The sequence below is a fragment of the Macaca thibetana genome, chromosome 6 (assembly GCF_024542745.1).
Source record: "Macaca thibetana thibetana isolate TM-01 chromosome 6, ASM2454274v1, whole genome shotgun sequence".
Lineage (NCBI taxonomy): Eukaryota > Metazoa > Chordata > Mammalia > Primates > Cercopithecidae > Macaca > Macaca thibetana.
In genome coordinates, this window is record NC_065583.1 from 5,182,957 (window position 1) to 5,210,213 (window position 27,257).

General features: G+C 43.1%; 2 protein-coding genes across 13 annotated transcripts in view; one reads left to right on the forward strand and one right to left on the reverse strand.

Moving 5' to 3' along the window:
- Positions 1-27,257, forward strand: part of NOP16 (NOP16 nucleolar protein) — a 274,193-nt gene that overhangs the window by 171,182 nt on the left and 75,754 nt on the right. The window contains exon 1 of one of the 12 annotated variants that reach the window (XM_050793305.1): positions 14,923-14,932. The exons of the other annotated variants lie outside the window; for them this stretch is intronic. The gene's annotated coding sequence lies outside the window, so the exon portion shown is untranslated. Of the gene's footprint in view, positions 1-14,922; positions 14,933-27,257 lie in introns of those variants that run through there. 12 annotated transcript variants of the gene reach the window in all.
- Positions 1-27,257, reverse strand: part of FAF2 (Fas associated factor family member 2) — a 61,896-nt gene that overhangs the window by 30,754 nt on the left and 3,885 nt on the right. The gene's annotated exons all lie outside the window — the stretch shown is intronic.

Consider the following 27,257-nt stretch of genomic DNA (forward strand, 5'->3'; position numbering starts at 1 on the left):
AAATGCTGCTAGGAAGATACACTAAAAAATGTTACAAGTGGGTGTGAAAGTATGGTAAAACTTCACCGATTTGGAATTTATACAGTCAGCTAACTGTTCTAGACACATAAAGAACTAAAAAAATGATAATTCCTTTTAAAACTTCAAGGCTTTCAACTAGGAGTACTGACTAAGATTAATATTCTCTCAAATTCAAGTTTGAAAAATTAAAGATTGTTCAACCTGTGGGCTAAGCAAAATATTATTTAATGCTAAACAACTATTCTGTTGATAGTACAGGTTGAGCATCCCAAATCTGAAATCTAAAATGCTCCAACATTTTTTGAAACATTTTGAGTGCTGACATGTCTCAAAGGAAATGCATAGTGGAACATTTCAGATTTGAGATGCTCAACCAGTATAACATAAATATTCCAAAATCTCAACACAATCCAAATCTGAAACACTTGTGGTTCCAAGTACTTTGGACAAAGAATACTCAACCTCTAAATAATGATGTAATGCGCCTTTTCTGCAAAACGTCATGCCTTTCATTAACTTATTTCGTTTTATATACTGGTATTAACCTAGTTTATAATATGAACTGTGTAAAACCTAACATACCCCATCCCCCCACACTGTTTTTTCGAGACAGGGTCTTGCTGTCACCCAGTTTGGAGTGCAATAGCGCCATGACTGCTCACTGCAGTCTCAATTTCCCAGGCTGAAGCAATCCTCCCACCTCAGCCTCCTGAGTAGCTGGCACTGCAGGTGTGCACCACCACACCCAGCTAAATTTTGGATGTTTTTTGTAAAGACAGGGTCTCCCTATATTCCTCAGGCTGGTCTCCAACTCCAGGGCTCAAGCAATCCTCCTGCCCTGGCCTCCCAAAGTGCTGGGATTATAGGCGTAAGCCACTGCAGTTACAGTATTTTCTCACTATTTCCCTTCAGATATCCAATATTCAGCAAATCTAACAGTTCATGTATGTACACATCTCATGCCCAGAATTTCCACAGAGCTAAACTGTAGCATTCCTTTAAAGTCTAATATAAAAGCCAAAACCATCCATCTATCCATCCATCCTTTCATTTGACAAATGTGGGCTATACGCCTATTCTGTACAGCACTTACTTACTATATTGGAGGGATAGAAAATGAATAAGATATAGCCTCTATCCTCAAGAAACTCCTCTAAACACCCAGTAGGCTTCAGGGCAAAGAGACTGATCTCAACCTGACAAGAATGTAGTAGCATGGACTGATGAGTCTGAAAACTGAAGTTCTTGCCTAATTCTGTACCCTATGGCCATGGACAGGCACATTTTAACTCTGAATTTAGTTTCCTTTATGTGCAATGTGAAGGGTTTAATGTGGAATGCATTTCTTTTCCAGAGCTTAAAAAAATGAAACAAAATTCAAAAACCGAAGTTTAGATTTTTAGGTATACAAGTTTTCATTTTTTATAATTATACATGTAGTACAAAAACTTGCGATAAAAAATTTTAATGTTGGCCGGGCGCGGTGGCTCAAGCCTGTAATCCCAGCACTTTGGGAGGCTGAGACGGGCGGATCACGAGGTCAGGAGATCGAGACCATCCTGGCTAACATGGTGAAACCCTGTCTCTACTAAAAAAAAAAATACAAAAAAAAAAAAAAAAAAAAAAAAAAAACTAGCCGGGCGAGGTGGCGGGTGCCTGTAGTCCCAGCTACTCGGGAGGCTGAGGCAGGAGAATGGCATAAACCTGGGAGGCGGAGCTTGCAGTGAGCTGAGATCTGGCCACTGCACTCCAGCCTGGGCGACAGAGCTAGACTCCGTCTCAAAAGAAAAAAAAAAAAAAAATTTTAATGTTTAAAATACTGAAATTGAAAAGTTCCTTTAAGAACTGCTGGCTTTGACAGTTCTGAGTCTGGATTTTAGGTCCTGACCATTATAGAACTCTTCTCATTTGACTATTCCCTTCTGGCTTCTAATAGGACCCCCTTAACTTTCAATGCTCTACATTACAACCCACTAAAGGATTGGGATGTCCAGGGCTCCTCCTCGCTGTGGATTCTCTTTAAGAATTGGACTCTAGGCCAGGGGTGGTGGCTCACGCCTGTAATCCCAGCACTTTGGGAGGCTGAGGTGGGCGGATCACTTGAGGTCAGGAGTTCAAGACCAGCCTGGCCAACATGGTAAAACCCCATCTCTACTTAAAAAAAAAAAAAAAAATTAGCTGGGCACATTGGTGCTGCATACCTGTAGTCCCAGATACTCAGGAGGCTGCGGCAAGGGAACTGCTTGAACCCAGGAGGCAGAGGCTGTAGTGAGCCAAGATCATGCCACTACACTCCAGCCTGGGTAACAGAGCAAGACTCCATCTCCAAAAAAAAAAAGAATTGGAATTGGACTCATCTTAACATCTTCCCAGTGTGCAAATGACTGCTCTCTCCTCTAAATATCAAAATTGTTTTCTCTCTCTCTTATGTGCCTATTGTTTCCTATCTTATGATTATTTACATTCATTCTATTGCTGTCTCAGAGGTAATGTAAGTTCTCTGAGAGCAGGGAACGATTCACTGTAATATTCACTAGTACCAAGCACACAGTATGGGCTTAAATCGTTGTAGAAGAATCAGTCCAAGTTAAAAGGGTCTTTTTGTATAAGCTTCAGTCATCATAGCTATAAGCTGAAATCCTCTAGACACTATCAGAAAATCTCATTTTACATTAATACATTATATTTTTAAATTTTGTTTTGGGATTTTTTTTTTTTTTTTTTTAGACAGGCTCTGTCTGGCTCTGCTGCCCAGGCTAGAGTGCAGTGGCACGATCTTGGCTCACTTGCAACCGCTGTCTCTCAGGCTCAAATGATCCTCCCATCTCAGCCTCCTGAGTAGCTGGAACCACAGGTGTGTGCCACCATGCTTGGCTAATTTTTCTGTTTTTCTTGGGTAGAGACAGGATTTCACCATGTTGCCCAGGCTGGCCTTGAACTCCTGGGCTCAAGCGATCCTCCCGCCTCGGCCTCCCAATGTGTTGGGATTATAGGCGTGAGCCACCATACCTGGCTGTTGGGGTTTTTTAACTTCAAATGTTCTGACTAGATGCCAAGCTGGTTGTTAAAACATTACAAATTTGTAGAATTTTCCTGAAAATCAGTAAGGCAGGAAAGAACTCAGGAAGCAGTGTTTGTTCTTAAAGCTCCTCAGCTGATTCTAATGTACAGCCGAGCTGGGAAATCCGTGGTATTAACAGTAATTCCTTTTTTTTTAGACGAAGTCTCGCTCTTGTCCCCCAGGCTGGAGTGCGATGGCGGGGTCTCAGCTCACTGCAACCTCCACCTCCCGGGTTCAAGCAATTCTCCTGCCTTGGCTCCCCGAGGAGCTGGGATTACAGGTGCCTGCCACCACGCCTGGCAAGTTTTTGTATTTTTAGTAGAGATGGGGTTTCACCATGTTGGTCAGGCTGGTCTCGAACTCCTGACCTCAGGTGATCCACCTGTCTCGGCCTCCCAAAATGCTGGGATTACAGGCGTGAGCCACCACGCCTGGCCGGTATTGATATGTAATTCTAAGTAGGAGTAGAGATTATAAATCCCTCCCTAAAATAACTTTTAGGCTGGCACAGTGGCTCACACCTGCAATCCTAGCACGGTGGGAAGCCAAGGTGGGTGAATCACTTCAGCCCAGGAGTTAAGACCAGCCTGGACAATATAGAGAAACTCCATTTCTATAAAAAATACAAAAAAAATTAGCCAGGTGTGGTGGTGCTCCTGTAGTCCCAGCCATTCAAGAAGGATTACCTACTCAGGATCACCTGAGCCTGAGGAGGTCAAGACTGTAGTAGACTGTGCCACTGCACTCCAACCTGGGCGATAGAAAGACCTTGCCTCAATAATAATAATAATAACCTTAAATAAATGGTTATAAACACTGCAGGAGAGAACAGAGTGACTGCCATCTTTAATATACTGAAACACTTAACCTAACTTGCAACCAAAACACTTTTTAAGTAGTAAAGCAGGGTGAGCTGGAAACCCAACTGAACAAGCCTGCTTTCAATCACTACTGATCAGTACTAAAACTATGCCCTAGAAATAAGTGATGCTGGACACACCTGGGACAGGATTATTCACTCATGTATCAACATACATTCACTATATATCCAGGATACAGATACAGTCCCTGCCCTCTTTAAATTTTCATCCTACTAAATGGAGACTGGTCAAAACAAACCACACATACTGAAGAAAATACACTAACAAAATTTTCATTTTGTTCTAGAAGATTCCTTTAGATTGGGTGCTCAAGGAAAGTTTCCTCAAGGAGATAATATTTGAGCAGAGATCTGAATGAAAGATAAGGGGCCAGTCATGGGGAAATATCTGGGAAGAGTATTCCAGGCAGAAGGCCAACATATGCAAAAACTCTGAGACAGATAAAAACCCACAGAACTTTACAGCAGAGTGAACCTTAATGTATGTAAATTTAAAACATCATTTAAGAGATCAGAGGATCTCTGGATGAAACACAGACTTTGACAAAAGAATTTAATTGTCTAGAAAATATGTGAAACAACCTCCTCAAAGGGGGATGGGGTGCTAACTAACAAACTTTGGAAATGAAGTCTGTAAGACTAAAGGCAACAGGAATTACACATAAGCACAGTCCTCTACTTGATAAGGTTTTTCTCCATGGGAGTATGTATTAATTCTGAAGCCTCTATATCTGCATATGTATCCCAGATTTGAACAATTAAGTAAACATCATGAATGGTGAAAGCCAGTTTTCTCACTGTAAAAGTGGGAGGTGACAGATAACCAAAGGAAGAAGGCTAGAATGGATAGAGTGGTAATGGACAGAACTGGAAACATCAACTCATGTTTAGCTTAATATAGATACAGATGACTGCATACAGAAAAACTTAGTTTAGTATATACACATGCATATCCCTTGCTCAGTCAGCTGAAAGGCCCTACAAGCAACAACATCCCAGTAGCAAGCACAACTAATGCCTAGATCTTGGTTTCTAATACCATTCTCTAATAAAAAGAATCAGGGCTCCTTGGAGAAGTGGCTGATTCTAGGACTGGGGCCTGAAATATATAAGATGTGCCTAGAGAATCTTGTGGTCAAAAGGATAGAGGAGGCTGGGAGTGGTGGCTCATGCCTGTAATCCTGACACTTTGGGAGGCCAAGGTGGGAGGACTGCTTGAGGCCAGGAGTTCAATACCAGCCTGGGCAACACAGCAAGATCCCTTCTCTACCAAGGGAAAAAAAAAAAGATAGAGGACTCAACTGAAAAAGATCCCAGTGACTAAAGCTCGAACACTTTCAGCAATAAAATATTCATGATATAAATACATGGCTGAATAAATAAATTGGGGAGAATAGAAAAATATCCTGTGCAGAAGAATTCCAAGTAACTTATGTAGATATTTTACCTTTACCTTCAAGGAAGTAGAACATAACTTTTCATTCCTTCCCAGAATGGGCTAGGCATGGTAACTTCCTTCCAAAGAATACAGTATGGAAACAGTGGCGGGGGGATTAACAGTGGACAAACCTGACCAACGCTACCACAGCTAGGTGATCAAGGCCAAAACATTGACAGTGATAAAGCATGCTGAGGGTACCTTTGATTTGTTGTAGTGAAAATAGCACTTTACCTCCGTAAATCTTCCTGCCAAAAACCCATAATCCCAGCTCCAATTATGAGAGAAACATCAGGCAAATGTCAATTGAGAAATATTTTACAAAATACCTGACTGGTACTCCTGAAAACTGTCGAGGTCACCAAGAACTATCACAGCCCGGAGGAACCTAAGATATGACTACTAAATAGTATGCAGTGCCCTAAATGGGATCCTGGAACACAAAAAGAATATCAGGTAAAAACTAAGAGAATTAGAATAAAGAATGGACTTTTGTTAATCATAGTGTATCAGTGGCCGGGCGCGGTGGCTCACGCCTGTAATCCCAGCACTTTAGGAGGCCGAGGTGGGTGGATCTCGAAGTCAGGAGATCGAGACCATCCTGGCTAATATGGTGAAACTCCATCTCTACCAAAAATACAAAAAAATTAGCCGGGCATGGTGGTGGGCGCCTGTAGTCCCAGCTACTTGGGAGGCTGAGGCAGGAGAATGGTGTGAACCCGGGAGGCGGAGGTTGCAGTGAGCTGAGATCGCGCCACTGCTCCCCAGCCTGGGTGACAGAGCGAGACTCTGTCTCAAAAAAAAAAAAAAAACATTAATAATAATAGTGTATCAATATTGGTTCATCGATTGTGACAAGTGTACCACACTAATAATGCAAGGTGCTAATAGGAAACATTCAGCATGAGATTTATAGGAATTTTCTATATTATCTTCACGATTTCCTGTTAATATAAATATTATCTCTTCTAATGACAAGTTTATTTAAAAAGTAAAACAAAACTTGAAGGAGGGAGGAAACAAGAAGGGAGAAAACACTGGAGGCAGAACCAGCTTGACAAGTTGACAGATAAGGTCTGAGAAGTAGGCAGGGGAAAGATCATTCATGTCAGGCAATATTTTTCCATTTTACCTGTATAAGAACCACATGAGGAGCCCTGTTTTTTCTTTCTTTCTTTTTTTTTTTTGTAGAGATGAAGATTTCACTACGTTGACCAGGCTGGTCTCAAACTCCTGGCCTCAAGTGATCCTCCCACCTTGCCCTCCCAAAGCATGAGCCACCATGGTGTGCCTGTATGAGGGACCTTTTTAAAAAATGCTATAAGCCGGGTGCAGTGGCTTATGCTTGTAATCCCAGCATTCTGGGAGGCCAAGGTGGGAGGATCACTTGAGCCCTGAAGTTCAACACCAGCCTGAACAACATAGCAAGACCCTGTTCTCTACTTTAAAAAAAAATAAAAACAGGCCGGGTGTGGTGGAGCACGTCTGTAATCCCAGCACTTCGGGAGATTGAGGTGGACAGATCATGAGGTCAGGAGTTCGAGACCAGCCTGGTCAACATGGTGAAACCCTATCTCTACTAAAAATACAAAAATTAGCCAGGCGTGGTGGTGGGCACCTGTAATCCCAGCTACTCGGGAGGCTGAGGCAGGAGAATCACTTGAACCTGGGAGGCAGAGGTTGCAGTGAGCTGAGATCGTACCATTGCACTCCAGCGTGGGCAACAAGAGTAAAACTCTTGTCTCAAAAAAAAAAAAAGAATGTATAGATAGGGATGAGAATCACTAATCCAGACCCTTCATTCTAAATTTAGTGACAGTGACATGATCATATGCACATTTTAAAGTAAGTCATTCCTGTTTGCATATGAAGTCACTGTAGAAAGCATGAAAGACAGCAAGACACCAGCAAGATTACATAGATGAAGTCCATGGAAAAGAGAATGATGGCATAGAATGACAGCAGTGAAATGGAAAAGAAATGGACATATTTGGGGTTTATTTTAGAGGTAGTGCCAAAAGGATCAGATGATAGATTAAACATGGGGGGGTGGAAGAGAAATATTAAGGTGTACTCAAAGGCTTACACAAATGGAGTAACGGTGTTATTTACAAACAACGAGGTAAACTATTTACCTTTCTGAAATTTTTATGTATGGTAAAGTAAATCTCTCTAAAAAGAACAAGAGATATAAAACCCCTCATTGCTAAATTTGACTGGCTTTAAAAAGGTAAAAAGAATGGGAGGCCGGGCGCGGTGGCTCAAGCCTGTAATCCCAGCACTTTGGGAGGCCGAGATGGGCGGATCACGAGGTCAGGAGATCGAGACCATCCTGGCTAACACAGTGAAACCCCGTCTCTACTAAAAAATACAAAAAATTAGCTGGGCCAGGTGGCGGGCGCCTGTAGTCCCAGCTACTCAGGAGGCTGAGGCAGGAGAATGGCGTAAACCCGGGAGGCGGAGCTTGCAGTGAGCTGAGATCTGGCCACTGCACCCCAGCCTGGGCGACAGAGCGAGACTCCGTCTCAAAAAAAAAAAAAAAAAAGAATGGGAAAAAGTGGAAACAAACTGCCAGATGAAGGTAAAAACGCTATTTCATCACACTAAATGCGTTGTGTGGAAACTACCTGACCTCACTGCTAGTCAGCAGGATAGTTTTCTAGTGATCTCTTCAAAAAGCCAAAGTAAGCTAGTGTGCTGAACTCATTTGGCATTCACCGTCTGGAAACAGTTGCATTCATAACTCAGACAGGGTTGATTACCTGGGTTTTCTATCGGTTTTTTTAAACCTAGTATAAGTTAGGTAGAGTTTATTTATTTATATTTTTGGAGATGGAGTTTTGCTCTTTGTTGCCCAGGCTGGAGTGCAGTGGCGCGATCTCAGCTGCAACCTCCGCCTCCCGGGTTCAAGTGATTCTCCTGCCTCAGCCTCCTGAGTAGCTGGGATTACAGGCATGCACCACCACGATCGGCTAATTTTGTATTTTTAGTGGAGACAGGGTTTCTCCATGTTGGTCAGATTGGTCTTGAACTCCCAACCTCAGGTGATCTGTCCGCCTCGGCCTCCCAAAGTGCTGGGATTACAGGTGTGAGCCACTGCGCCTGGCTGGTAAAGTTTAAATATTAGAGAAAGATTAGAAATGGTGTGGGGGAAGAGGCTACCCTGTGGTGGTTCCAATCATTAGTAATACAATTGGTTTACATTTACATATTTCCTTCTAGTTCCCCACACTCCAAGGAAAAGGTTTAGGGCTTGATTCAACCTCTTTTATAATTAAATAAAATTATTATAGGGGAAACTGTTTAATGGTCTTTTCTTCTCCATTCTAGACTGTATGTATGCTGAGGAAAATCCATTCATCTCTGCCTTTGATGTTTACAGGAGTCTTCTGGTGTTTTCTCTCCTGGCTAGAAAACCAACTTTTCCACCCCACCTCTCACATCACTACATACAAGTCAAGGTTTGAGGAGCCTTCTCTATTTTCTCTTACCTGTGTGAGACTTCTCTTAGATATTTATAATTTTGCAAATTTTACAAAATACTTCCTTATAACTCTTCATAAACTTCATACACTCTTCATAACCATGGTTATACAATACTCTAACTGGCTACAACAATTTACATATAGATGTTACGGCTGCTTCCAATTTTCACTATTAAAATAGCACTATGATGAACACTACTATTTATAAAGTTTGCCTGTATTTAGGATTTCTTCTGGATCTAGGTAAAACTTGGAGCCAAAGAATATACATTATTTTTAGAGTTCTTGACCCACAGTGCCAAAACGCATTTCGAAAGGACTACTCCAATTTATATTGGATGGGCTGGATTCAATAAGTCAAATGCTAAGTACGTCTCAAGCCAATATTCATTGCCATTTCAGTGCCAACCAAAGTTTTGCAACGCCAGATTTGTTCAGAGAGAAAGAATACTGCAGTTTTGGCTGGAGACATTCCATTAGCTTTGCTACCAATTCTCTGCTCAGCAATAAAATAATGTTTGGCTATCAGCACTTCTGGAAGAGAGGTAAAACAGAGAAGCAGAGGAATGCTAGACTTACATCAGTCACAGGCTTCAAGCTCCCACCAAAGTAATTTCTTCAGAACTCCAATTATAATTCTTTTTTCACAGTTTTTTATTTTTATTTTTAGAGACAGAGTCTCGCTCTGTCACCCAGGCTGGAGTACAATGGCGCGATCTCAGCTCACTGCAACCTCTGCTTCCTGGGTTCAAGTGATTCTTCTACCTCAGCCTCTGGAGTAGCTGGGATTATAGGCACCTGCCACCATACCCACCTAATTTTTGTATTTTGAGTAGAGACAGGGTTTCATCATGTTGGCCAGGCTGGTCTCGAACTCCCGACCTCAGGCAATGCACCCACCTTGGCATCCCAAAGTGCTGGGATTACAGGCATGAGGCACCACGCCCAGCCTAAATTTTTTTGTATTTTTTAGAGAGAGGGTCTCTCTGCCACTCATTCTGGAGTGCAGTAGCATGATCATAGCTCACTATAACCATCAGCTCCTGGGCTCAAGTCATCCTTCTGCCTCAGCCTCCCAAGTAGCTAGGACTACAGGCACGTACCACCATACCCACTTTTTTTTGTTTTTTTGGGGGGGCATAGATTGGGGGGGTCCCACATGTTGCTCAGCCTGGTCTTGAACTCCTAGCCTCAAGTGATCCTCCCACTTCGCCTTCCAAAGTGGTGGGATTATAGGTGTGAACCAATGTGTCCAGCCATGATTCTCTTTTAAAAGGAACTTTCTTTTGAGGAGGGAATCTATACTCCCAAGACTCAGTGCAATGCCTTGGCATAAAGTAGGAAATGTTTGAATAAATGAATGAATCCTACCTCAGTCTAACAATCAACTTTTGTTTATCTCTCTCTAGTTTCTTTCTTTTTCTTTTTTTTTTTTTTGAGACAGATTCTCACTCTTGTCAACCAGGCTGGCGTGCAGTGGCGAGATTCCAGCTCACTGCAATCTCCGCTTTCCGGGTTCAAGTGATTCTCCTGCCTCAGCCTCTCAAGTAGCTGGGATTACAGGTGCCCACCAACACACCCAGCTAATTTTTGTATTTTTAATAGAGACAGGGTTTCACCATGTTGGCCAGGCTAGTCTTGAACTCCTGACCTCAAGTGATCTGTCCCCCTCAGCTTCCCAAAGTGCTGGGATTACAGGTGTGAGCCACCAAGTCCGCCCTTCTAGTTTCTTAAACACTGATCTTTTCATTATTACTCATTTATTCCTACTCTGTTTCAGGAACTAAGATAGCTATCTTCACATTTTCCTTAACGATCCTGTAAGACAGATATTGCTATCTTGCCTATTATCAATTGAGAATGTTGAATCTTTGAAAAGAATTACATGAAAGTATCCTATACCAATTTGGGTATACCTTCTTTGTGATACCTTCTTTGAGTCATGCTTTAGTAAGAGATAGATCAGGGATCATAGTATTTCAAAAGCTAGTCTCCAAGTGACTGACACCTTCTTGTCTTCTGACTTGGGAGAGGAGGAAGTAAGTGCTTAATAAAGGTCAGCTAAAACTGGCATTATGTGAGCATGGTGGCTCATGCCCATAATCCCAGAACTTTGGGAGGCCAGGAATTTGAGACCAGCCTGGCCAACACGGCAAAACCCGGTTCTGTATAAATACAAAACAGCCAGGTGTGGTTGCGCATGCCTGTAATCTCCAGCTACTCGGGTGGCTGAGGCACCAGAATCACTTGAACCTGGGAGATGAAGGTTGCAGCGAGCTGAGATGGCACCACTGCACTCTAGGCTGGGTGAAAAGAGTGAGACTGACTCAAAAAAAAAAAAAAAAAAAAAAAAAGTCTATTGACACCTAAGGTGGCTTGAGATAGCATTGTACAAATTAGCTGCAATGGATATAAGGGTTAACTATGGCACCCCCTTCTCTAATCTTTTAGGGCCGAGTGTCTAATGTCATCAACTGCCACCATAAATCCCCCACTGGTCTGGGACAGACAGGTGACAGAAAAAAAAAAAAATAAGGAAAGAAAACCATCCATTGGGCAGGTCCATCCCAGTCTGTCTGACTGAGAAAAATCCATTGCTCCATGATCCTTTCCCTCCTTCCTGCTCCCTTCAGAGATGACTCCCCTTCCATAAACTGCCTTTCCAAGGATTTTGGAGAGCACTGCATTTAACTATAGCAACTTAAAAATGTAATTGCCTGATAGTATCAGTGGGAGAAAGGCATTATTTACTTTTGGGGCATTTTACTAGAGACTGAACCCCAATCAATCTCTAGTAAAATGCACAGGGGAGACTGGGGAAGTGTGTGAACTATTCTATACTACTTTCCTACTTCAGCTTTGGTCAAGCACCTAGTAAAATATATAGGGGAGATTGGAGAAGTGTGTGAACTACTTTCCTACTCCAGCTTTGGTCAAACTTCCGCCTCTCCCAAGTCAGAAGACAAGAAGGTGTCAGTCACCTGGAGACTAGCTTTTGAAATACTGTGATCCCTGATCTATCTCTTGCTAAAGCATGACTCAAAGAAGGTATGGCAAACAATAATAGATGGTGTGTAGTATTTTAACAAGATGGCTCAAACAGCTATTTGGATAGGGATTGGGTAACCAGGGTGTAGTCTCCTCATTTTCCTAAGTGGAGTTTATCTTTCCATATCTCATCTGTTTATACTAACAAACGCTGCACGGGGTTGGTGTGAAATCTCAGCTGAGATCTAAATACTCTCTAAATTCCAATTGGCTTGTTGGTTTTAGCTTGCTAAGAATGCGTATTTCAGGTCTTGTTTTCAGTTATTCCCAGAGAGAAACTTGGCAAAACTAGGGATCTTTGTTCTCTCCTTCCGACCACACAGACAGCTTTGCTTTGCTTTATGTAATAGACAGTATGCCTTCTCTGATAGTAGCAGGAGAAATGAAATCTGAAATCCGTTCAGGAAATTAAGTGATCGTGGCTAGGCTCTGATCTAGACTAATTCAAACTCTTAAACACACTCAGATCTTTATTATTCACATTTAATTACTGATACTCCAAATTAAGTACCGGCAACTTACTAAACATCTACTACCATGTGATAAAATAGATACTGTAAGTATTGAAACCCTTATTTTCATCACTGAGAAAGCCAGAGATTCAAAATGTACGTGCCTTGTCTAGGAATATGCAGATAATGGTAAATGGTGGAGCAAAGACTGAAATCTAGACTAATTACTTCCAAAGCCCAGATTCTCTCTTATGCCAAAATGCCTCCCATTCATTATTACTAGAAACTGTTTTCTTTTCTTTTTTTTTTTTTGAGATGAAGTCTCGCTCTGTTGGCCAGGCTGGAGTGCAGTGGTATGATCTCGGCTCACTGCAATCCCTGCCTCTTGGGTTCAAGTGATTCTCCTGCCTCAGCCTCCCAGGTGCCCATTACAGGCATGAGCCATTGTGCCCAGCTAAAATAGCTTTCAATAAATCCTTAATTCAGAAAATTTCAATTTCTGGGATGGGCATGGTGGCTCATAACTGTAATTTCAGCACTTTGGGAGGCCAAGGAGGACAGATCACCTGAGATCAGGAGTTTGAGACCAGCCTGGCCAACATGGTGAAACCCTGTCTCTACTAAAATACAAAAATTAGGCAGGCATGGTGGCAGGTGCCTGCAATCCCAGTTACTCAACAGGTTGAGGCAGGAGAATTGCTTGAATCCGAGAAGCAGACGCTGCAGTAAGCCAAGATTGTGTCATTGCACTCCAGCCTGGATGACAAGGGCCAAACTCCATCTCAAAAAAAAAAAAAGAAAAAAGAAAAAGAAACTTTCAATTTCTTTATTATATATACTAGTAGCTGAGTATCAGCCCATAGATGTATATAAAATTGTTCTCCTTTAGGCATAAGATCAACAAACATGTTAATACAGTTTTTCTCTATGGACAAAGGGTTTGGAGTCAAATAAGACTGGAAAATGGTGCATATCTGGCTAGGCTCCGTGGCTCACGCCTGTAATCCCAGCATTTTGGGACACTGAGGCGGACAGATCACTTAGGTCAGAAGTTCGAGACCAGCCTGGCCAACACAGTGAAACCCCGTCTCTACTAAAAATACAAAAATTAGCAGGGCGTGGTGGTGCATGCCTGTAATCCTAGCTACTCAGAAGGCTGAGGCAAGAGGATCACTTGAGCCTGGAAGGCGGAGGTTGCAGTGAGCTGAGATTGCGCCACTGTACCCTAGCCGGGGAGACAGAATGAGACTCTGCCTCAAAAAAAAAAAAAAAAAAGTGCATATCAAATATCTCTTTTCAAATACCCCTTTTAGAAATCTGCAATATGCCGGGCGCGGTGGCTCACGCCTGTAATCCCAGCACTTTGGGAGGCCGAGTCAGGCGGATCACGAGGTCGGGAGATCGAGACCATCCTGGCTAACACGGTGAAACCCCGTCTCTACTAAAAATACAAAAAATTAGCCGGGCGTGGTGGTGCGCGCCTGTAGTCCCAGCTACTCAGGAGGCTGAAGCAGGAGAATGGCGTGAACCCAGGAGGCAGAGCTTGCAGTGAGCCGAGATGGTGCCACTGCACTCCAGCCTGGGCGACAAAGTGAGACTCCGTCTCAAAAAAAAAAAAAAAAAAAGAAATCTGCAATATAGGTCGGGCGCGGCGGCTCACGCCTGTAATCCCAGCATTTTGGGAGGCCGAGTCAGGCGGATCATGAGGTCAGGAGATCGAGACCATCCTGGCTAACATGGTGAAACCCCATCTCTACTAAAAATACAAAAAATTAGCCGGGCATGTGGTGGGCGCCTGTAATCCCAGCTGCTCGGGAGGCTGAGGCAGGAGAATGACATGAACTCAGGAGACGGAGCTTGCAGTGAGCTGAAATCGCACCACTGCACTCCAGCCTGGGCGACAGAGCAAGACTCTGTCTCAGAAAAAAAAAAAAGATATCTGCAATATAATCTTCTAAAGGCTTTGAAAGGTTCTGCTTCTAGAAAAAAAGAAAATTTAATCTCACAACTTCACATAAGGGAAGGTCTAAAAAAAAAAAATACTAACATCCCTTGAAGAATTTTCACTTAGAATCAGTTTGGCAGCCTGGGCAACACAGTGAGACCCATCTCTACAGAAAATAAAAACATTAGCTGGGCATGGCGGTATATGCATTTAGTCCCAGCTACTTGGGAGGCTGATGTGGGAGGGTCACTTGAGCCCGGGAGGTTGAGGCTACAGTGAGCTATGGTTGTGCCACCGTACTCCAGCCCAGGTGACAGAGCAAGACCCTGTCTCAAAAAAAAAAAAAAAAAAAAAAAAAAAGAATCAGCTTGGAAACACCAGCTGTGGAACCAAATGGTCTGTGCAAATCAAGATATAACCATATCTTAATCTCAAATAATAGATTCTCAAATATTTGATAACTGATTGGACCCAAATAGCAGTACACAAGTGTGGATGTTTACTGTATAAATATTTGAATATACATAAATACCACATGAATAAACATTTCCAAAAAAAACCCCTACAATATTCTTTATCCAAGCAATTAAAATAGGTGGGGGCCGGGTGTGGTGGCTCACACCTGTAATCCCAACACTTTGGGAGGCCAAGGCAGGAGGCCTTAAGGACAGGGGTTCGCGCCCAGCCTGGGAAACATGATGAGACCCTGTCCCTACAAAAAAAGGAAAAGAAAAAAAAAGAGTAAGTGGAAGAAGTGGCTGAGCTTTGTTGGAAAGTTAGAGACACAAGCAATTTTAATTTGTGCAGCAGCAATAGAAAAATTTAAGGCTGGGTGCAGTGGCTCATGCCTGTAATCCCAGCACTATGGGAGGCTGAGGCAGGCAGATCACTGAGGTCAGGAGTTCGAGACCAGCCTGGCCAACATGGTGAAACCCCGTCTCTACTAAAACTACAAAAATTAGCCAGGTGTGGTGGTGAGCACCTGTAATCCCAGCTACTCGGGAGGCTGAGGCAGGAGAATCACTTGAACCCAGGAGGCAGAGGTTGCAGTGAGCCAAGATCAAGTCATTGCACTCTAGCCTGGGAAACAGAGCAAGACTCTGTCTCAAGGAGAAAAAAAAAGAAAGAAAAAGTAAAACAAAAAACAAAAAACACACAAGCAATAACCCTTTATTCTAATTCTACCACGCACTAGCTTGGTAACCTTAGGCATCTTTCTTAGGTTTAGCTTCCTCATTGGTAAAATGTAAATAAAAATAGTGCTCAGTTCCTTGGGTTGTGCAGATTAAAACAGGTTAGCTACTATTACTATTGAGAAACAGGAGGTCTTCCAGTATCTGAGTGAGGAAAAAAAAGAAACACGAAGGACACATTAAGGAGACATTTGTAAAAAGCATCCTGAGATGAGTCTGAACTAGCTTAAAAGGTTCTGAAGTAATACAATTAGATTTTGGGGGAACCAAATAAATTATCTTTCATTAATTCCTTTTTTTTTTTTTTTTTTAGATGGAGTCTCACTCTGTTGCCCAGGCTGGAGTGCAGTGATACCCTCTTGGCTCACTGCAACCTCTGCCTCCCAGGCCAGGCGATTCTCCTGCCTCGCCCTTCCAAATACAGGAGTGTGCCACCAGGTCTGGCTAATTTTTTTTGTATTCTTAGTAGAGATGTGGTTTCACCATGTTGGCCAGGCAGGTCTCAAATTCCTGACCTCAGGTGATCCACCCGCCTTAGCCTCTCAAAGTGCTGGGATTACAGGCATGAGCCACCAGGCCCGGCCCCCATTAATTCCTATTCTAGTATTGATTCTTTCACTTAACAGACTTAATTCCACTAAAACAAACAGAAACAAAAAGTATGCTGGCTATATTCAATCTTTCCTAAGCGTGAGTTTACCGCTCAGATTCAAGCAGAAAAGTTGTTCTGAGAGACATGAAGGTATTTCACTTCAAAAACACTATAGAGAAACAAACTTTATAGGTCCTCCAAAAATAATCTAATAATTTGACCTTCCCTGTTCCCTGCCCATCCCTCACTCCTTCTAGGCTGAGAAAATCTGCCATTATGTTTCAAGATAGCTTGAAATCACACCCCTAGAATTTCACATGCATAAGATGTATATATATTAGCAAAATTTAATGTCAAGTCACAAAATGTTAAAAATTTATCACTGGCCAGGCGCGGTGGCTCATGCCTGTAATCCCAGCACTTTGGGAGGCCGAGACGGGCAGATCACGAGGTCAGGAGATCGAGACCACCCTGGCTAACACAGTGAAACCCCGTCTCTACTAAAAAAAAAAAAAAAAATACAAAAAATTAGCCGGGAGTGGTGGCGGGCGCCTGTAGTCCCAGCTACTCCGGAGACTGAGGAAGGAGGTGTGAACCCAGGAGGTGGAGGTTACAGTGAGCCGAGATTGTGCCACTGCACTCCAGCCTGGGCGACAGAGCCAGACTTTGTCTCAAAAAAAAAAAAAAAAAAAAAAAAATTTATCACTTTTCAATCTTAAAACTTGACATGAGAGGATGCTCTAGGATTTAGATTCAACTACTTATTAAACATCTATTGCATTTTATTTTTTTGAGACAGAGTCTTGCTCTGTCATTAGGCTGGAGTACAGTGGCGTGATCTCGGCTCACTGCAACCTCCGCCTCCCAGGTTCAAGCAATTCTCCTGCCTCAGTCTCCTGAGTAGCTGGGACTACAGACACGCGCCACCACACCCAGCTAATTTTTTTATTTTTAGTAGAGATGGGGTTTCACCATGTTAGCCAGGATGGTCTCGATCTCTTGACCTCATGATCCACCTGACTCGGCCTCCCAAAGTGCTGAGATTACAGGCGTGAGCCACGGCGCCCAGCCTATTAAACACCTATTAACCAAGCACTATAGTATGTGTTTTCTGATCCACTCTTTTTTCTTGTTTTGTTTGGAGAACAGAATCTCACTCTGTCACCCAGGCTGGAGTGCAATGGTGTGATCTCAGATCACTGCAACCTCTGTCTCTTGGGTTCAAGTGATTCTCCTGCCTCAGCCTCCCAAGTAGCTGGTACTACAAGCGCCTGCCACCACGCCCAGCTAATTTTGTATTTTTAGTAGGGTTGGGGTTTCACCACGTTGGCCAGGCTAGTCTCGAACTCCTGACCTCGGGTGATCCTCCCACCTCTGTCTCATAAAGTGCTGGGATAACAGGCGTGAGCCACTGCACCTAGCCTTTCTGATCCTTTTTTTTTTTTTTTTTTTTTTTTTTGAGACAGAGTCTCGCTCTGTCTCCCAGGCTGGAGTGCAGTAGCCAGATCTCAGCTCACTGCAAGCTCCGCCTCCTGGGTTTACCCCATTCTCCTGCCTCAGCCTTCCCGAGTAGCTGGGACTACAGGCGCCCGCCACCTTGTCCGGCTAGTTTTTTTGTATTTTTTTTAGTAGAGACGGGGTTTCACCGTGTTAGCCAGGATGGTCTCGATCTCCTGACCTCGTGATCTGCCCGTCTCGGCCTCCCAAAGTGCTGGGATTATAGGCTTGAGCCACCGCGCCTGGCCTCTGATCCTTTCTTATAACACCCCTGTAAAGTTTAAAAATATTAGTCATTAAATGTAAGACCTAAAACTATAAAAATCCTAGAAGAAAACCTAGTAGTACCATTCTGGACATCAGTCTTGGCAAAGAATTTATGACTAAGTCCCCAAAAACATTTGCAACAAAAACAAATATTGAAAAGTGGGACCTAATTAAACTAAAGAGCTTCTACACAGCAAAAGAAACTATCAACAGAGTAAACAGACAAAATGGAAGAAAATCTTTGCAAACTATGAATCTGACAAAGGCCTAATATCCGAAATATATGAGAAACTTAAAAAATTCAATGAGCAAATAATAGTAATAATAATAACCCCATTAAAAAAAAAAAGGGCAAAAGCCAGGCGGAGTGGCTCATACTAGTAATCCCATCACTTGGGGAGGCCAAGGTGGGAGGATTGCTTAAAATCAGAAGTTCAAGACCAGGCTAGGCAACATCTCTAAAAAACATTTAAAAATTAGCCCAGTGTGGTGGTGTACACCTGTAGGCCCAGCTCCTCTGGAAGCTGAAGTGGGAGGACCACTTGAGCAAGACTCTGAGGCCACAGTGAGCTATCATCACACTACTCTACTTTAGCTTGGGAGACAGAGCAAGAACCTGTCTCGAAAAACAAAAACAAAAACAAAACAAAAACAAAAAGCTGGGTGCAGTGGCTCACACCTGTAATCCCAGCACCTTGGGAGGCTGAGCTGGGTGAACCGCTTGAGGTCAGGAGTTCGAGACTAGCCTGAACAACACAGTGAAACCCTGTCTCTACTAAAAATACAAAAATTAGCTGGGTGTGGTGGTGTGCGCCTGTTATCCCAGCTACTCAGGAAGCTGAGGCAAGAGACATTGCTTGAACCTGGGAGGCAGAGGTTGCAGTGAGCCAAGATGGCACCACTGCACTCCAGCCTAAGCGATGGAGTAAAATACTGTCTCAAAAAAAAAAAAGGGAGGTGGGTACAAAGTACATGAACAGACACTTCTTTTTTTTTCTTTGAGACAAGGGTGTCACTCTGTCACCCAGGTTGGAGTGCACTGGCACCATCTTGCTTGGCTCATTGCAACCTCCATCTCCCAGGTTCAAGTGATCCTCCCACCTCAGCCTCCCAAGTAGCTGGGACAACAGGCCCACACCACCATGCCTGGTGAATTTTCTGGATTTTTGGTACAGTTTGGGTCTTGTCATGTTGCCCAGGCTGGTCTTAAACTCCTAAGCTCAAGAGATCCACTGCCTAAGCCTCCCAAAGTGCTGGGATTACAGGTGTGAGCCACCACACCCACCTCAGACACTTCTCAAAAGAAGACATATACAGGGCCGGCAGTGGTGGCTCGTGCCTGCAATCCCATAATTTTGGGAGGCCAAGGTGAGTGGGTCACTTGAGGCCAGGAGTTCAAGATCAGCCTGGCCAACAGGTGAAACCCCATCTCTACCAAAAAATACAAAAGTTAGCTGGGCATGGTGGCACGTGCCTGTAGTGCCAGCTACTTGGGAGGCTGAGGTAGGAGAATCTCTTGAACCTGGAAGGCGGAGGCTGCAGTGAGCTGAGATCATGCCACTACACTCCAGTCCCGGCAACGAAGTGAGACCCTAAGGAAAAAAAAAAATATATACACACACACACACACACACACACACATACACACACACACACATATACACACACATACATACACACTCACGGCCAAAAATAGTCAACATCACCGATCATTAGAGAAATGTAAATCAAAATCACAATGAGTTACCATTTTGTACCAGTCAGAATGGCTACTACTAAAAAGTCAAAAAATAACTAGGTATTGGCAAGGCCATAGAGAAAAAGGAATGCTTATACAATATTGGTGGGAATGTAAATTAGTTCAGCCACTGCGGAAAGCAGTCTGGGGATTTCTCAAAGAACTCAAAAAACCGAAACTATCATTTGACCCAGCAATCCCATTAATGTGTATACACTCAAAGGAGAATAACTCGTTCTACCAAAAAGACACACACTCATATGTTGATCACAGCATTATTCATGATAGCAAAGACATGGAATCAACCTAGATGCCCATCAACAGTGATCTGAATAAAGAAAATGTGGTACATGGCTGGGCGCAGTGGCTCACGCCTGTAATCCCAACACTTTGGGAGGCCAAGGTGGGCAGATCACAAGGTCAGGAGATCGAGACCATTCTGCCTAACACAGTGAAACCCCACCTCTACTACAAATACAAAAAATCAGCCAGGCATGGTGGCGGGCGCCTATAGTCCCAGCTACTCGGGAGGCTGAGGCAGGAGAATGGCATGAACCCGGGAGGCGGAGCTTGCAGTGAGCCGAGATGGCGCCACTGCACTCCAGCCTGGGCGACAGAGCGAGACTCCGTCTCAAAAAGAAAAAAAAAAAAAGAAAATGTGGTACATATACACATAGAATACCATGCACTTATAAAAAAGAACAAAATCACATCCTTCACAGCAATATGGATGTAGCTGGAGGCTGTCATCGTAAATTAATGCAGAACCAAAAAACCAAATACCACATTCTTACTTATAAGTGGGAGCTAAACACACTGAGTACACGTAGACACAAAGATGAGAACAACAGACACTGAGGACTACTAGATGGGGTAGAGTGGGAAGGGGGCAAGTGTTGAAAAATTAAACTAAGTGTTGGATACTACGCTTACAATCTGGGTGATGGGATCATTCATACAACAAATCCCAGCAACAAATCATTTACTCATGTATCAAACCTGCACACTCACCCCCTTAGCTAAAATGAAAGTTGAAAGAAAAAACAAAACGCCCACACCCACACCCACACAAATATCTATGTCATTTTGCAGATACAGAAACTGAGGCTTACAAGGATAAAGTAACTGTCAGAGATATCAAATTGCTAAGTTCCTAATATGGACCTCTTTCCCCTACACTGCTGCAAAGATGAGAATATGGTTAACTTTCAACGCTCAAAAAACAAAAAAAAAAATAAAAAAGAGGCTGAAGCAGGCAGATCTCTTGAGTCCAGGAGTTTGAGACCAGCCTGGACAACTTAAGGAGACCATGTTAGGTGGGTGTGGTGGCATGGGCCTGTAGTTCGAAAGAGAAAAAAAAAAAGAATAGAACAAAAAACTCTTTGGGATTGAGATTTCAGGTGAATTATTCACTGAACAAATATTAATCAAGCATCTATCATGCAGCAAGCACCAAACAATCAGTTTGAACCCCCCAAAACTGTGTGGAGTTAAAAGACATGTAAATAATTTTATTATTATGACAATTACTACACACCAGTAAACAAATCCTTAAGTCCTTCAAGGAACTTATCAAGGAAGAAATCAAGGTTCTGAGCTGAAAGCTAGTGGAAAGAGAAATTTCAGGACAAGGGAAGAGCAAGTATGGAGGCATGAGAAGGAATAATATGTTAGGGAAATTAAAAAATATCACTGGAATAGAAAGGGTAAAAATGTAAGGTTTGACAGTGAAGTCAGACCATGAGGTACACAGAAAAATTTTATGCTGCTCTAATCAATGCCACTCCAATTATTTTTGTTAGAAATACTGTTCTGGGCCAGGCACGGTGGCTCACGCCTGTAATCCCAGCACTTTGGGAGGCCGAGGTGGGTGGATCACAAGGTCAGGAGTTCTAGACCAGCCTGGCCAATGTGGTGAAACTCCATCTCTACTAAAAAAATACAAAAATTAATCGGTCGTGGTGGCACACGCCTGTAGTCTCAGCTACTCGGGAAGCTGAGGCAGAACAAAGTTGGGAGGCAGAGGTTGCAGTGAGCCGAGATCGTGCCACTGCACTCCAGCCTGGGCGAGAGAGTGAGACTCCGTCTCAAAAAAAAAAAAAACAAAAAAATATTATTCTGAGGTCAGATGTGGTGGCTCATGCCTATAATCCCAGTACTTTGTAAGGCCAAGGCAGGTGGATCACTTAAGGTCAGGAGTTCAATACCAGCCTGGCCAACATGGCGAAACCCCATCTCTACTAAAAATACAAAAATTAGCTGGGCATGGTGGCATGTGCCTGTGGTCCCAACTACCTAAGAGGGGGAGGTGGGAGGATGTCTTGAGCCCAGCAGGCGGAGGCTGCAGTGAGCCAAGACTGCACAATTGCACTCCAGCCTGGGCGACAGATACTCTGTCAAGAAGGGAAGGGAAGGGGAGGGGAGGCAGGGGTGTTCCTCCAGATCAAAATATATCATAAGCCTCTGTAATTAAGTGCAATATTGGCACATATAGGAAAAGACCAATGGAACAGAAATTCCAGCTGAGGCTGGGTGCAGAGGCTCACACCTGTAATTCAAGCACTTTGGGAGGCCAAGGTGGCCGGGTTGCTTGAACTCAGGAGGGTTCCTGTTTCACTGTTGTTTTAATTTGCAATTCCTTAAGGACCTCAAATCCTTAAAGATTTGAGCATTGGGAGTTATAACTAATATAAATGACGAGCTGATGGGTGCTGACGAATTGATGGGTGCAGCACACCAACACGGCACATGTATACATATGTAACAAACCTGCACGTTGTGCACATGTACCCTAGAACTTAAAGTATAATAAAAATTAAATAAAAATAAATTAAAAAATAAATAAATCATAAAATTATTAAAAAAAAAAAGATTTGAGCATCTTCTCATATGCTTACATGCCATCTGTGTATCTTCTTTGGTGAGTTGTCTATTCTGATCTTTTGCCTACCTTTTAATGGAGTTGTTCATTTTAAGTTTTAAAAATATATTTTGGGCTAGGCACTGTGGCTCACGCCTGTAATCCCAACACTTTGAGAGGCCGAGGTGGGCGGCTCACCTCAGGTTAGAAATTTAAGACGAGCCTGGCCAGCATGGGGAAACCCCAGCTCTACTAAAGATACAAAAATTAGCCGAGCATTGTGGCACACACCTGTAATCCCAGCTACTCGGGAGGCTGAGGCAGGAGAATTGCTTGAACCCAGGAGGTAGAGGTTGCAATGAGCTGAGATCACACCACTGCACTCCAGCCTGGGCAACAAGAGCAAAACTACGTCTCAAATAAACAAATCCAGTCAGTCTTCATGACTACTTACCTATGCTACGCAGTTAAGTATAATATAATCATATTTCTGTAAGACAAAGACAGAAGTTCTCTTACCCAGCGAGAATGGGACCCATAACTAATCAATTAACTGAAGTCAAAGTGAATAATAAAAATATTCTACACAGTATGTCAACATTTCATTTTAACAAAGAACTCACAGTAACACAACAACCTTTTGAGAAAAGCCTATCCTTTTCTTTAGGGAATGGATCCACTGGCACTCCTTGGATCTTTTTTAGTTTTTTGAGAGGGAGTCTCGCTCGGTCACCCAGGCTGGAGGGTACTGGTGCGACCTCGGCTCACTGCAACCTCTGCCTCCCAGGTTCAAGCGATTCTCCTGCCTCAGCCTCCTGAGTATCTGGAATTACAGGCACCCGCCACGAAGTCCGGCTAATTTCTGTATTTTAGTAGAGATAGGGTTTCACCATGTTGGCTAGGCTGGTCTCAAACTCCTGGCCTCAGGTGATCTGCCCACCTCGGCCTCCCAAAGTACTGGGATTACAGGCGTGCACCACTGTGCCCAGCTGTTTTTTACTTTTTTTTTTTTGTTTGAGACAAGGTCTCACTCTGTCACCCAGGCTGGAGTGCAGTGGTGCAATCATGGCCCACTGCAGCCTCCACCTCCTGGGCTAAGGTGATGCTCCCACCTCAGTCTCCCAAGTAGCTGGGATCACAGGCCCACAGGCATGCGCCACTAAGTCCAGCTAATTTTTTTGTTGTAGTTTTAGCAGAGATGAGATTTCACCATGTTGCCCAGGCTGGGATCTTTTTAGCATAACCCATACTGATTTGATTTCTTTAAGTGGAGTGCAACCCTGAACACTTGCCAAGCAGTAAGTGCACAATCTTGCATCTCAATGATTTTTCCCAAAGTCATTTACAGTTAACTTGCCCACACCTAACTGAACAGCAATTTTTTTTTTTTTTAGCAATTTCCCGGACAGAGCCAGTTTAAAGCTTTTCATTTTGGTTTCATATCAATGAAAACTCCTTTTGCACTGGTATTTTATAGGTTTATGTAGTGTTTAATTAAATGCACATGACAAACATAACCAGCACACAGTAGTTTGGGAGCAAACATAACTGCCTCTTGTCAGGAGTACAACTGGACACTTGAGAGTATTACAGAGTAAAGTTTGCAGAAACGCTTGAATATATTACAGAACAGAGTTTAGGGAAAGGAGGATATCTGTTCCAATTAATCAGTCAAGTGAAGGTTAAGGTTAAGAAAGCTTCCACATTAAGCGTTTGTAGATCTGTACATGCAGAAGACAAAAATACACAAACAACAAACCTGGAACTAGAAACGGGGAAATAAAATAAGATTTGATTACTTTTTAAAATACAATTGTATGTTGCTAACTTGCAACAAGCATATATCACTACATTCTTTTTTAGAAAGAATCTGGCTCTGTTGCCCAGGTTAGAGGGCAGTGGCGGGATCTTGGCTCACTGGTACCTCCACCTCCTGAGTTCAAGTGATTCCCATGCCTCAGCCTCCTGAGTAGCTGGGATTACAGGCCCGTGCCACCACACCTGACTAACTTCTTTTGTATTTTTATTTTTATTTATTTTGATATTTTATTTTTATTTATTTGAGATTCGCACTCTGTCGCCCAGGCTGGAGTGCAGTGTCATGATCTCGGCTCACTGCAACCACTGCCTCCAGAGTTCAAGTGATTCTCCTGCCTCAGCCTCCCAAGTAGCTGGGATCACAAGTGCATGCCAATATGTCTGGCTAATTTTTATATTTTTAGTAGAGACGGTCAGGCTGGTCTTGAACTCCTGGCCTCAAGTGATCTGCCTGCCTCGGCCTCCCAAAGTGCTGGGATTACAGGTCCCCAACCTACTAGATTTTTTAAAGTAAAAAATAAAAAGAATGCTGTGAACTAGATAATAGTATCTCCAACTTTTTTTTTGTTTTTAAGATGGAGTCTTGCGGTTGCCCAGGCTGGAGTGCAATGGCGTGGTCTTGGATCACTGCAACCTCCACCTATCAGGTTCAAGCAATTCTCCTGCCTCAGCCTCCTAAGTAGCTGGGATGACAGGCACCTGCCACCATGCCCAGGTAATTTTTTTGTATTTTTAGTAGAGATGGGGTTTCACCATGTTGTCCAGGCTGGTCTCAAACTCCTGACCTCATGATCCGCCGGCCTTGACCTCCCAAAGTGCTGGGATTAAAGGCATGAGCCACTGCGCCCGGCCAGTATCTCCATTTTATAGAAAATGAAAGAGGTTCAAAGAAGCAAGAACCTGTTTAAGATCGCAGAACTCACCAGAAGCTGTTGAAAAGCTAAGTCATATTTGCCTGGATTTTCAAAGCTCTTGTTTTCTCAACAGTGCCAAATTCTCTGGCAAAAAAACCTCAACTGGACCATCGTATGTTCTGTTTTCAATACATGAACAGCACCATGTGTTTTTCCCTTTAGGTAATAATCAGGTGAAGCCAAAAGAAAGATTTTCAAAATGAGTTATAAATTTGATTCTACAGCCCAGCGTTCAGACTGTCATTTAAAAGGATGAGGGCCATACATTTCTTCCTCCTGTGCAAGCAGAAAAGGGATCATTTCTTCCTCTGCTGGCCTGCGTAACTCCTTTAGTTCCCCCTTCTCTCTGTCCATGTCATCCTTCTCCAGCTGTTCCAACAGCAATCTAGAGGCAGTGAACCAAGGCACTAGGAGAGTCTGCTATATTTGGAAATCTGGGAAAATGAACGCCAATAAAAGTAACCTTTCACATACCTGCATTAGCTCTCCTTAAAGCCTATGTCCTTATTCTTTCCCATTTGAAATGGCTTAAAACAATTATCTGCAATAGTTACTCATATTCAACTGATTCCAAAACAAACAGAAGTGGAGAACTATAGAAGAATCCTAGAAGACATCAAATAGGCTGAGAAACATGATATTAAATAAAATGCCTTGGGGAGTTCTAACCAAATCATGTCACAAAAAAAGTGAAACACAGGAAACCTGAGATTTCCAAAATATTTTACTTTCCCTAATTTCAATATACCAAATGAAAAAACATATTGAGAACCAACTCCTAACGTGTCATCCTGTTCTGTCCTAACCCCTGTGGAGATTCCAAACACATACTCCATACCGTTAGTGAAGCAAACCTGAAACCTAGTGCCACTCCCTAGTTGAAAAATCCTTTGATGGCTCCCCTTGTCTACAGATTAAAGTTTAAACCATTTCAAAGCTGGAAGCCAGCTTTGACAGGCCTCCAAAATCTGGCTTTAATTTACCTTTCTAGTCTTACTGTCCGCTTCCAATACTCTTCAGTTCATCACCACAGACACTTCACTTTCCCATCTCCCTACCTTGTGCAAGCTATTTCTTCAGCTTTGAATATTCTGCCCAACACCTGTTGAAATTCTATTCCTCTTCCAAAGTAGCAAGGTATATTGGTAAGAGCTCAGCCTTAAAGTACAGACGTAGACCCACTAGAATTCCACTACCTAGTAGCTCAATCACCTTGAGCAAATACATCGATAGATTTGTTTCCTTATGCATACCACCTATGGTACTTTAAAAACTGCTGTAAGGATTAAACGTAATAGTTATACTTTAACACTACGCCTAAGGCATAGTAGATACTTAATAAATGTTACCTGCTGGCCAGGTCCTGTGGCTCACGCCTGTAATCCTAGCACTTTGGGAGGCTGAGGGAGGCGGATCACCTGAGGTCAGAAGTTCTAGACCAGCCTGGCCAACATGGTGAAACCCCATCTCTACTAAAAATACAAAAATTAGCCGGCGTGTGGCGCATGCCTGTAATCTCAGCTACCTGGGAGGCTGAGGCTGCAGTGAGCCGAGATCGCACCACTGCACTCCAGCCTGGGCAACAGAGAGAGACTCCGTCTCAAAAAAAAAAAAAAAAAAAAAAAAAATTGTTAACTGCTAAACCATCTTTCTCCCCTCATGAATACTCCTGGTCTTCCCTAAGCTCCACAGCACTCTTTAAATACCACATTATGGCCAGTCGCAGTGGTTCACACCTGCACTTTGAGAGGCTGAGGCAGGAGGACTGCTTGAGCACAGGAGTTCGAGACCAGCCTGGGCAACATCAGGGAGACCTCGTTTCTACACACACAGAAAACTTTAGCCAGGCGTGGTGGCACAAGCCTGTAGTCCCAGCTATTCAAGAGGCTGAGGTGGAAGGATCTGCTTGAGCCTTCAGTTCATCACTGCAGTAAGCCATGATCATGCCACTGCTCTCCAGCCTAGGCAACAGAGCTAGCCCCTGTCTAAAAAATTTAAAAAAAAAAAATTTTTTTTTTTTAATTAAAAAAGAAAATAGAAGAAAAAAT